The sequence below is a fragment of the Scylla paramamosain genome, chromosome 28 (genome assembly GCF_035594125.1).
Source record: "Scylla paramamosain isolate STU-SP2022 chromosome 28, ASM3559412v1, whole genome shotgun sequence".
Lineage (NCBI taxonomy): Eukaryota > Metazoa > Arthropoda > Malacostraca > Decapoda > Portunidae > Scylla > Scylla paramamosain.
The window spans coordinates 1,560,001-1,572,500 of record NC_087178.1 but is presented as its reverse complement, the minus strand read 5'-3'; the positions used below and the strand labels follow the sequence as shown (position 1 = coordinate 1,572,500).

Below are 12,500 nucleotides of genomic sequence, written 5' to 3'. Positions count from 1 at the left end.
ACCTCTTACCCCCCTCCTCCCTCCTCCTTATCAACCCGCGCCTCCCATTATACACTTAGCAATGAAGGGAAGATGAATGAATTGTGCGCCCTATACACGAGTTCCTTCCAGGGAGAGAGAAGGAGAGCGGGAGAGGGAGAGGGAGAGGAGGGAGGGGAAGTAAAGGAGGAGGACGGAGAGGAAAGGAGAGAGGGACCGAGGCTAAGAAGGGAAGGTGGAGGTAAACAGTGAGACGGTGGAGATAAAGGAGAGGAAGAGGGAGAGAGAGGGAGAGGGATGGAAGGAGGTATAGGGAGAGAGAGAGACGTGTTGGAGGTAAAAAGAGTGGAAGGGAGATAATAGAGATAAAAAAGGGAATGGAGATAAAAAAAAAAAAGGAGAGAGGAATTATAGGTAGAAAAATAGGGAAGGAGGAGAGAGAGAGAGAGAGAGAGAGAGAGAGAGAGAGAGAGAGAGAGAGAGAGAGAGAGAGAGAGAGAGAGAGAGAGATAATGAGACAGGAACTGAGGAGGGGATTATGTAAAGGAGAAAAGGAGAAAGTGGATGAATTAATACGTAACAGAGAGAGAGAGAGAGAGAGAGAGAGAGAGAGAGAGAGAGAGAGAGAGAGAGAGAGAGAGAGAGAGAGAGAGAGAGAGAGAGAGAGAGAGAGAGAGAGAGAGAGAGAGAGAGAGAGAGAGAGAGAGAGAGAGAGAGAGAGAAGGTGGGGGAGGTGATGAATGTTGGATGGGGGAGGACAGCGAGACCACCACAACAGGAAGGGGAGATAAAATGGAGTATAAGCGCCCCTAATCTCCCCTTCTTCTCCTTCTCCCTCTTCCCTCTCCCCTCTACCTCCCTTTGCTCTTCCCTTAAATGTGTGTATGGTGAGGGAGGAAATAGCTCTCTCTCTCTCTCTCTCTCTCTCTCTCTCTCTCTCTCTCTCTCTCTCTCTCTCTCTCTCTCTCTCTCTCTCTCTCTCCAATTAACATCCTAATAACATTCCCTCCCGTGGTTTCACATCGTAGTTTTCTCTTAATTTTCCCTCCAAAACCCTCCTCTTCCCTCCCTTCCTCTCTCCCTTTACCTCCCCTTTACCTCCCCTTTACTTTTCTTGTCTTTCACCTCACACGTATCTTATTTCCCTTTTCCCTTCGTGTGCTCGTGATTTGTTCATTCCCTCTCTCATCTGCCTCGCCTGCCTCTCCTTTCCTACTCACCTGCTCCGGAAATGAAGCCACATATTAGAAACTGGTAGTGATAATGGTAATGATAGCAACACACACACACACACACACACACACACACACACACACACACACACACACACACACACACACACACACACACACACACACACACACAGGTAAGGCCCCGCATCACCTGTCTCCGTGTTACGCCTCTTTGGATGAATAAAAGATGAGAGAGAGAGAGAGAGAGAGAGTATAAGTAAACATCAGTGTGTGAAACTTAAACATTCCTCATCGCATCCTTTCATTCTCCCAGTAACCTTGCTCCCTTTACTCCTAATAATTACCACGCGGGGGAAGACCAAGGCACGTGTGAAGCGGTGAAGAGATAGAAGCCCCAGTATGTGTAGCGTGGAGCGGCTGGCAACCCCGCATTAGGTGTGTAAGAGAACCGGCATCCAAGTTATGATCTGTGTCGCGGGGGGACTATTAAGAAGTCAACCTGATGGAGGAGAGGAGAGGTGATGAAAGCAAGGAACAGTGGGTAGAGAGGAGAGCTGATGTGTGAGGTGAGGAAGGGAGGGAAGAGTGGAGAAGTGAGGAAGGTACGGAAGAGTGGAGAGGTGAGGAGAGGTGAGGAAGGAAGGGAACAGGAGAGAGATGAGGAGAGGTGATGGTGAGGTGAACAAGGAAGAAATCCCAGCAACGCAAAGGATATGAGGAGAATGAGGGAAAAAAAAGAGTGAATTGAGGAAAGAAAGAAACATTATCGATGAGAAAAGAAGTTTGAGAGGAAAGAGGGTGACGCTGTAAATGAGTAGAGAAATGAGATCACAAAAGAAAAAGAAAGGAAGAAAAAGAGGAAGAAAAGAGAAAGAACACTAGGGAGAGGAGGAGGAAAGACAAATGAGATGAGGAAAGGAAAGAACAGTGGAATGTTAAGAGGAGAGGAAAGGAGATGAGAAGAGGAACAGTGAGGAGGGGAAGAGGAAATCAAGTAGATGGGTGAACAGACGAAGGGAGACAAGACTTGACATAAATGCTTTGAAAAATGTGAAGTTTGGATAATGAAAAGAAAAAGATGATGAAATTACATGTAAATACTGGCAGATAGATAGACGATATATTGACAACTGATTAGATATTGCAATAGCCACTTCATAAAGGCGTACTAAAATAGAGGATGGTAGACCGGGAGGCATGTTGGTCTATAATGAGGGTATCTCTTAATATATTCACCCACATTAGTTAGCGACGAGAGAATAAGAAGAGGATGAAAGGAAAACAATACATGGAAGGAGGAAGGAGGTCAATATGAAAACAAAAAGGAAGAAAATCACCAAGGAGGGAGTAAGGGAGAGCAAGTGAGAGGAGTGAATGTTAAAAATAGGAAAAATATTACCGAAACTGGAGAGAGAGGAAGAGAGTACGAGATTCTGTATGAAGGAAGTGGTGTTGGTGGTGGTGTAGGGGTAGCAATGTGTGACGTAATAGCCAGTGTGGGAGGTCAGGGGTCACTTAGGCCTAATTAGTGTAATGACCTCCTCCAATCACGTGGCCAGTAACGTTTTTCTTGAGTGTTATGAAACGGTTGTTGTTGTTGTTGTTGTTGTTGTTGTTGTTGTTGTTGTTGTTGTTGTTGTTGTTGTTGTTGCTGCTGTCGTGGTCGTCATCATCATCGTTCCTTTTCTTCTTCTTCGTTTTGTTGTTGTTGTTGTTATTGTTGTTGTTGTTGTTGTTGTTGTTGTTGTTGTTGTTGTTGTTGTTGTTGTTCCTGTTGTTGTTGTTATTATTTTTGTTCATCTTTTCCTTCCACTTCTTATTATTCTTATTCTTATTCTTCTTTTTACTGTTATAAATAGTAGTATTAGTAGTAGTTGTAGTGGTAATGGTACGTAGAAGCAGCAACAGCAACAAAAAGAAAGAAAGAAGAAGAAGAAAGAAAGAAAGAAGAAAAAAAAAGAAAGAAAGAAGAAGAAGAAGAAAGAAAGAAGAAAGATCTAAAACCTTTCTGAGATGATTCGTTGGCGATGGCTGTCTAGATAGAAGAGAACGAAGAAGAAGAAAAAGAAGTAGAAGAAGGAGAGGGTGAAAACCTAGAAATCAGACGAAGAAAACCAAAAACAGCAATGAGAAATGAAGCTTGGTCCTCGCCACACCCTCCCTCCTCGCGTCCCTCAGCCTGACTACCACTACCTCTCCTTCATGAGTGATAGCATGGCTCACTCTTATCCCCCTGTATCTCCCTCATCCTACCTCCAGAAGCCGCCTTATCTTCTCCATCGGCCGCTCCACGCCTCCAACATCTCCTTATCTCCCGCGGGATGGAGATAAGAGACGAGCGAGGGAGGGAAAAACATGGAGGAAGAAATGGATGTGCGTTGCAGGAGTAGAAGAGGAAACGTAGGAGACGCCATAATTCGCGGCGCAGGACCAATTATTTTCCTGCGCGACTCGTTGATTGGTGGAGGATGACGCGGAGGAATACATTAATCACGGCCGGTTAGCCACGGTGCACTATTATTCATCCGCGACGCCAAGCAGGCCCTCCGCGGAGACGGCTTGGGAGAGAGAGAGAGAGAGAGAGAGAGAGAGAGAGAGAGAGAGAGAGAGAGAGAGAGAGAGTTTATGTATTCGCTGCTTTTTCATTGTTTTAGAAAATAGTTAACTAAATGTAAAGTGTAATAGAATGACGAGAGGAGATTTAAAAATTTATTGCCATTCTGTTGTTACTGATATGATTACTACTACTACTACTACTGCTACTACTACTACTACTACTACTACTACTACTGCTACTACTACTACTACTACTACTACTACTACTACTACTACTACTACTACTACTACTACTACTACTTCTTCTTCTTCTTCTTCTTCTTCTTCTTCTTCTTCTTCTTCTTCTTCTTCTTCTTCTTCTTCTTCTTCTTCTTCTTCTTCTTCTGCTACTACTACTACTACTACTACTACTACTACTACTACTACTACTACTACTACTACTTCTTCTTTTCTTTTTCTTCTTCTTCTTCTTCTATTACTACTACTACTACTACTACTACTATTACTGCAGATGCTGCTGCTGCTGCTGCTACTGCTGTTGCTGGTGCTACTGTTGCTGCTATTGGTGCTACCGCTACAATTGCCGGTGATGTTTATAATGGTGGTGGTGGTGCTGTTTCATCATCATCATCATCATCATCTTCTTCTTCTTCTTCTTCTTCTTCTTCTTCTTCTTCTTCTTCTTCTTCTTCTTCTTCTTCTTCTTCTTCTTCTTCTTCTTCTTCTTGTATGGATTTGTCCACGACTGCTATGGCAATAATTCAACACACACACACACACACACACACACACACACACACACACACACACACACACACACACACACACACACACACACACACACACACACACCTTACCTAACCTAACCTAACCACACACGATCCCTAGCCCCTTCCTGATTACCCCCCTCTCCCCCCTCACAGTACGCCTCCATCACCACCAACACGTCTTCCCCCCACCCCCTCCATTACGCCCCCTGGCTCCCCCCGCCCCCCTGTGTCCACTCAACTAATGGGCGCCCTTGGAGGTAATGCGAGAAAAATGTAAATAATGAATGATATTATCTGGCCTGATTAATCACAGGTGGGAGGAAGAGGAGGAGGAAGAGGAGGAGGAGGAGGAGGAGGAGGAGAATCTGTGCCCATATTCTTGAAGGGAGATGTTAGAAGAGAAGTGAGTCGACAGTCTCTCTCTCTCTCTCTCTCTCTCTCTCTCTCTCTCTCTCTCTCTCTCTCTCTCTCTCTCTCTCTCTCTCTCTCTCTCTCTCTCTCTCATATTTTCTTTTATGCCCACACACTTTCAGCATCATCATCACTTGTTCTTTTTCTTATATTTTCTCTTCATACTTTTCCCTCCTCCTCCTCCTCCTCCCCCTCCTCCTCCTCCAGCAGAATGATATATGTGCTGCATTCTGATTGGTTATCGGTTAATCTCGCCGTCCTCCCATTGGCTAGAAGTTATTTGAGAATGTTTTATTCGTCGCTGCTTCGCTTCGTTCACTAAAATTCGAACCACTGGCTGAAAGGTTTACATTTTCCTTGCTTTCAATTTTTAGTTCATTCACCTGAAGGCATTTTTCGTACCATTAAAATTCTTATGCATGATGTTATTTATTCCCTTCTCTTCTCACTCGCTCAGTTATTCTTTCGTTCGTTTTGCTTTGATTCATTCATTCCATCAATCATCAAACGCTTTCTTATTTTGACGTCTTCTGTTTCTTCCGTCGCTCTATTCTTTCCTTCGTTTGGCTTGGATTTAATTGCGTGATCAGTTTTTTTTTTTTTTCCATCCTTCGTTTAGGTATTCTTTCATTCATTTGCTTTTATTCTCTCATTCATTCCATCAATTAAACGCTTTCCTATTTTTTTTTTTTTTACTTCTATTTTTCCATCGCTCCATTCTTTCCGTCGTTCTGCTTCCATTTAATTCTTTATTCACTTCTTTCATTCCCCAATTAGTTATTCTTTCATTCATTTTTCTTTCATACTCTTTCATTCCAATAATCAAACGTTTTTTTTTTTTTTCTTCATATTTTTGACATTTTCTATTTCTTCTTTCGCTTTATTCTTTCCGTCGTTCTGCATTTGACTTAATTCCTTGATCGCTTGCTTCAGATTCACAGTTTCGGTACAGTCCTTCTCCTTGGAGCGGGAATTCGTTCATCGTGAGGGTCTCGAAGCTTATGAGAATCAAGCTCGAATACAGAGTTAACGAGGTTTCAAGATTCGAGTTAAGGATTTGTTTCGGTACAGTTCATCTTTGTTGCATGTGATTTGTTGGTTGCGAGGCTTCGAAGCACCTGAGGGTTCGAGTTCAGTAAGTTGTGGGCGTGGCCGGTAGAGGGCGGGATGTAGCATAACTAAAATCAATTATGTACCACCTGTGCATACATCTCTCCCTAATTAGTGAGAGGGCGGCGGCTGATAAGGAGTGGAAGAGAGAGGAGGAGGAGGAGGGAGGAAGATGACGGTCAGGGCTGTTAACAAACTGAATGAGCCTCCCACTGGATTCCTTGTTCCTCTTGTATTTCCTTCCGTCCTCTTTCTTCTATATTCATCTCTTTTCTTTTTTTTTTTCTTTCTTTCTCTCCTCTTCGTCCTTCTCCCGCTGTCATCACCTTCTTCATTATTATTATTGCCATCATTTGTTTCTCCTCCTCCTCCTCCTCCTCCTCCTCCTCCTCCTCCTCCTCCTCCTCCTCCTCCTCCTCCTTGCCATCATCACCAAGAAGGCCCATGTGGCTTAAGCCCTCATTAACCTCTTTACCTGGACGCGGAGGCTGCCAGGTGCACACACACACATACACACACACACACACACACACACACACACACACACACACACACACACACACACACACACTACCATATTGTATTTATATTTTCTATTCTTCCTCTTATTCCTGTCGAGCAACGAAGAGAGAACACCAGTTGAGAGAAAAAGAATAAATAAAATGAATGAGAAGAAAATATGTATTGGGTTTCGTTGAGGAAAAAAATTAATTACTTACTCCTTCTTTAATTAATTTAACTCTGCAGAACGTAAATTTATAAATCTGAGGGTGCGACGAGTTGATGCTGAAAGAAAACGAAACATTATGAGACAAGAAATATAGTTAATTGAAAAAAATGTACATGAATTCACAACGATTATAATGGTAGTGATAATACTGAAGATAATGACAAAAAGTAATATTAATAATGACCAATAAAAAAGAAATAATAAATAAATAAAATGAAACATAATGAGACAAGAAACATAGTTAACTGAAAAAAAAACATGAATTCACAATAATGATAATGGTAGTGATAATACTGATAATAATGATAAAGATAATTACAACAATAATCAACAAAGAGATACATAACTTGGTAACGAGGCACAACCATTTGTTTAACCCGACTGTCAGAACCATCAGCATGTCCGCCATTATTTCTTATCTCGCCTTATCACCGCGGGCTGGCTGGCTATCGCGGGGCGCAGATAACGTCAGTCAATAGCGCAGGCGGGTCCTGAGCGTCTGCTGAGATAACGTCATGTCCGCTATCGGCTGCTGACCTCCTTGGGGCTGACCCGCACACACACACACACACACACACACACACACACACACACACACACACACACACACACACACACACACACACACACACACACACACACACACCAAATATAACTTTCTGCTTTTCCTCTCCTCACATACTTCTCCATCTACCTCTTTTCTCCTCCTCCTCCTCCTCCTCCTCCTCCTCCTCCTCCTGGGGTCACAAAGGTTCTGGACAAGACAGACAAACTAAAATTCAATATTCCACGAAAGGCAGTGCTGGTGATGAGGGGGTAATTGGGGGGGTTGCTTGTTAAGGCGGGGAGAGAGAGAGAGAGAGAGAGAGAGAGAGAGAGAGAGAGAGAGAGAGAGAGAGAGAGAGAGAGAGCAATCGTTTCCTCAAAAAAAATAAATAAATAACGTTATCATAATTTGGATATAGCATTGTAACATTATTTAACACACACACACACACACACACACACACACACACACACACACACACACACACACACACACACACACACACACACACACACACACACACACACACACACACACACCTCTACTGTCAACAACGGAAAAGAACACAAAGCTGAAAACACACATAAGGTCTTTTATATAACAGTACATCGTTACCAGAAAAAGAAACATTAAGATAAAAGAAAGAAAGATAAATCACAGATACAAACTTTCAAGACATAGACACAAATAATTATATACCCACTGACTTGATGCACCTGTTGATTCCCTCACCTGTCCACCGTGTTGTGTCTTACTTTCATTTTGTATCTACACCTTATGTTTGACTTATATGTTTAATGTTTATCTAATATCACTGTGTATATATTTCCCATTGCTGTTCTCTGTGACTACTCAGAACTGACGCCTTTATGTACAGTAAATTCAATTAAAATCAAAGCCTCCGTACAGGTAAACTTCCCTCAACAACAACAACAACAACAACAACAACAACATTTCTCTCACAAGATTTTCCTAAACACATTCTCCTCTACAATGAATACAGTTATATTTCTGTTTTATCTATTTATTTATTCAGTTTTTTTTATTTATTTGTTTAGTTAGATAATTAGTTGGGTAGTTAGTTAGGTAGACAGGTGGAGAGTTAAATAGTTAGACAGTTAGGTTAGGTTAGTTAGGTTAGGTTAAATTAGGTTAGGTTAGATTAGGTTGGGTTAGATTAGGTTAGGTTAGAGACAGATACTCTTTTATTGGGCAAAGTGTTAATGGAGGTATATTCGTAGCTGGAATTTACCTGGCTGGAATTTACGTAGAAGCGTCGCCCCCACCTGTCCCCTCCGTCAGGCCTCCTTCAGGTACCACCAGGTAAAGGAAGGGTCGCCGCTCCGCCCGTCGCCGCGCTGAGATCGATGCCGCCTCTGCACGAGAAGACGCCTAACGAAGCGCTCTCTCTCTCTCTCTCTCTCTCTCTCTCTCTCTCTCTCTCTCTCTCTCTCTCTCTCTCTCTCTCTCTCTCTCTCGTTAGCTCCTTTTGCCAATGTTGAGTCTCGTTAGGTGTGTGTGTGTGTGTGTGTGTGTGTGTGTGTGTGTGTGTGTGTGTGTGTGTGTGTGTGTGGACAACAAGAGGCGCTAACACACTCTTGAAAGGACAAATATGTGTATACTCATTTCTTTATTTTATAGTGTACATGCCAGTCATTACCTAAAAAAAATAAACAAATAAAAATAGTAATAATAATAATAATAATAATAATAATAATGATAATAATAATAATAATAATAATAATAACAGTTCATCCGTATCAACAAAGCAATACAGGATAACAGTTTTCTTTTTCCCTATCAATACATCACGGTGATTAAATGACTCATTCTTTTGATGTGAATGTGTTGACTTTATGGTACAGATCCTTAGAATGAGAGATAGTAATGTTGGCGATGGAGAAGTGAGACCAGCAGGAGGAGGAGGAGGAGGAGGAGGAGGAGGAGGAGGAGGAGGAGGAGGAGGAGGCCAGGAGTGAAATGTAAACAGCACGCTCTCTCTCCAGGTAGCTCCTCCACTGACAGGTAAAGAGGCCAACACGTAGGAGGGGATGACGGATGTGCTCACGTCGACGCTGGGATACCCACACACACACACACACACACACACACACACACACACACACACACACACACACACACACACACACACACACACACACACACACACACACACACACGATAAAACGCATGAGTGTAAATATTATCCTTCAGTGTCTGTGTGTGTGTGTGTGTGTGTGTGTGTGTGTGTGTGTGTGTGTGTGTGTGTGTGTGGCAGATTCATCACGTAATCACCAGCAAAGTAGCAGAACAATAATTTTAGAACAGAAGAAAGATGAGCTGGTGATGAAAGGAAGGGATGCGAGGATGAAAAAGAGCAGAGAAAGGAAAAAGAAAATAAATTAGAGGTTAGGAAGAGGAAGAAGAGATAGAGGAGATGAAAGATGAGGAAAGCGAAGAGATAGAAGAGGAGAAAGAGAAAGAAGGAGAAGAGATCGAGGAGGAGTAAGAGAAAGAACATGAACAACTAGAAGAAGAAGAAGAAGAAGAAGTACAAGAAGAAAGAAAAAAAAAGCAAGAACAAGAAGAAAAGGAAGAAAAATAAGAAAAGAAACAGAAGAGACGGAGGATTAAGAAGAAGAAAGAGAAAATACGGAGAAGGAAGAAGAAGAAGAAGAAGAAGAAGCAGAAGAAGAAGAAAAGAAGAGAAGGAAGAGCTAGCGTGACTAAGCCTTCCTTATTTTGGGTGAACTAAAGGTGAATTATTCATACCTGGACATTGGCAGCTAATTGATACAAGTTCATCCGGCCTGCGAGGAGGAGGAGGAGGAGGAGGAGGAGGCCGATACGTGAGACAGGGAAAGGGAAAGGAGGTGGAAGATGAGTAGGGAGGCGTGATTGGTATGAATATGAAAGAAGAGGGACGAGAGAGAGAGAGAGAGAGAGAGAGAGGGACGGGGTGCGGGGCTAACGAGGAGGGTTGATGGATGCCCCAGATGAACCTGTTACAAGAAGGGTGACGGGCACGGCTGTTCCCCTTGACAGATGAGAGCGGCTGCCATCTACTCACCCGCCCCCTCCAGCCTCCCTAATGGCGGCCCTCGAGGAGCTAATTGGGTGCTGGAGGAGGAGCAGCAGGAGGGGAAGAAGGAGGAGGAGTAGGAAGGGGAGGTAGAAGATAGTGATGAAGGCATAGAGACTAGAAGGAAGGAAAAAAATTAAGAAAAAGAGGAAGGGAAGATAAACTGATGAGATAGACTTAAAGAAGGAAAGGAAAAAAAAAACATGAAGGGAGGAAAGAAGGAGGAGGAGGAGTAGGAAGGAGAGAGAGAAGATGGTGAGGAAAGCTTAGAGACTAAAAGGAAGGAAAGGAAAAGAAAAAAATGGAGGAGAAGAAACGTAGAAGAGAAAGAAAGTAAAAGAAAAGAAAAAAAATATAGGAGGAAGAGAAGGAGGAGGAGTAGGAAGGGAGAAAGAGAAGATTGCGAGGAAGGCATAGAGGCAAGAGGTAGGAAAGGTAGGAAAAAAAGAAAAAAGAAGAAGGAAAGAGAAAATGGCGAGAAAGACTTAGAGACTAGAGAAAGAGAGAAAAGGAAAAAAAATAAGGAGGAGAAGAAAAGAAGGAAATTTATGAGAAGAAGGAAAGTAGGAAAAGAAGAAGATGGCGAAGAAGGCTTGGGAAAACATGAGAAAAGAAGGAAAGGAAAAAAGTAAAGGAGGAGAAGAATAAAAGAGGGAGACTAAATAAAACAAGGAACGAAGAACGAAGGAGAAAACATAGGAAAACATGAAATACCAATGAAAGAGACTATAAGAAAGAAAATGATAAGAAGAGAGTAAATACTTAGAAAAAAAAAGAAGAGAGAAAAGCAGCAAAAAAATAAATAACAAAACAAGGAGAAGGAGGAGGAAGAATAACAGGAAAGGAAAAAAGGAGGGACAAGAGGATGAAGGAGGATGAGAAATGAGAAAACAAATAAAAGAAAAGGAATAGGGAAGAAAAAGAAAGCAGGCAGGCAGGCTATATACTTTTTTTAACACCTGGAGAACAAGACAATACAGGTGAGGCGTCAGGTGGGGCGTGTTTCAACCTCATAAGGAAGGAAGGAATAAAAAGGGCAATAAGAATAAACCTTTTTCTTCTCACCCATCACACCTGCTTTCCTTTCACTCCTCCTTCTTCTCCTAGTGGTAATAGGCGTCTTCCCCGTCACCGTTTTCTATGCATCCATTAGCTAAAGGGGGACTATGGAGAAAAAAACAAGTTGGTGTGAAAGTGTATGAAACAATAGTGTGACGGGGAGGTAAGTGAGGCTTTGTTGTCCCGCCGACTTGGCCTGTCACGGGCTGGGGCGGGGCGGGGAGAGCCAGGCTGCGTCATGCCCCTGGAGAGAGAGAGAGAGAGAGAGAGAGAGAAAGAGAGAGAGAGAGAGAGAGAGAGAGAGAGAGAAGAGAAAGGATAATTGCAAGAGAAAATTTCAATCCCCTTTCTCCTCCTCCTCCTCCTCCTCCTCCTCCTCCTCCTCCTCCTCCTCCTCCTCCTCCTCCTCCTCCTCCTGTAGCAGAGCATGCCATTAATCTTCAGAATGTACAAGAAAACTCTGGAAACAGTTCATCATTTATTATATAAGGTGTTGCTTTATTATCATAAACAATTAGCATTTCAATTTACACGAAAGAGAGAGAGAGAGCGAGAGAGAGAGAGAGAGAATGATGAAAATAATTTGCAGGTATGTTTGCAGTAGCGATAATGATAATAATAATAATAATAATAATAATAATAATAATAATAATAATAATAATAATGCCATGAATAAGACAATGCAAGCTCATAACACACAAACATAAACATTTGCAAAACCCAATATGGACTTGGAAAAACCTTGAATTGTTTACACTCCTGCGTGGAACTTATTTTACGGGGCCTCGCTGGAGCACAGAACAACACAAGCAGGCGACAGAGAGCCAGAGAGTACCAAACTACACACAAGATCAAGATTTATCAATATTTTATGCCTCTTTATACTTTAGAACGAAGGTGGAGGCGGTGGAGGGAGTAGCAGTGACCAGTGGATGTGTGGAGTCGGTGTGGTGTATACGTGGATTGATGTTAGTGGAGATAAGGTGGATTGCGTGGTGGTGGTGGCGGTGGTGGTGGATTGCGGTGGACCTAAGGGAGTTGCGGTAGTCGTTCTGATGTTGGT

General features: G+C 42.6%; 1 protein-coding gene across 7 annotated transcripts in view; it reads left to right on the top strand.

Annotated features, from left to right (window-relative positions):
- LOC135114675 (uncharacterized) overlaps positions 1–12,500 on the top strand; it is a 143,023-nt gene that overhangs the window by 101,133 nt on the left and 29,390 nt on the right. The gene's annotated exons all lie outside the window — the stretch shown is intronic.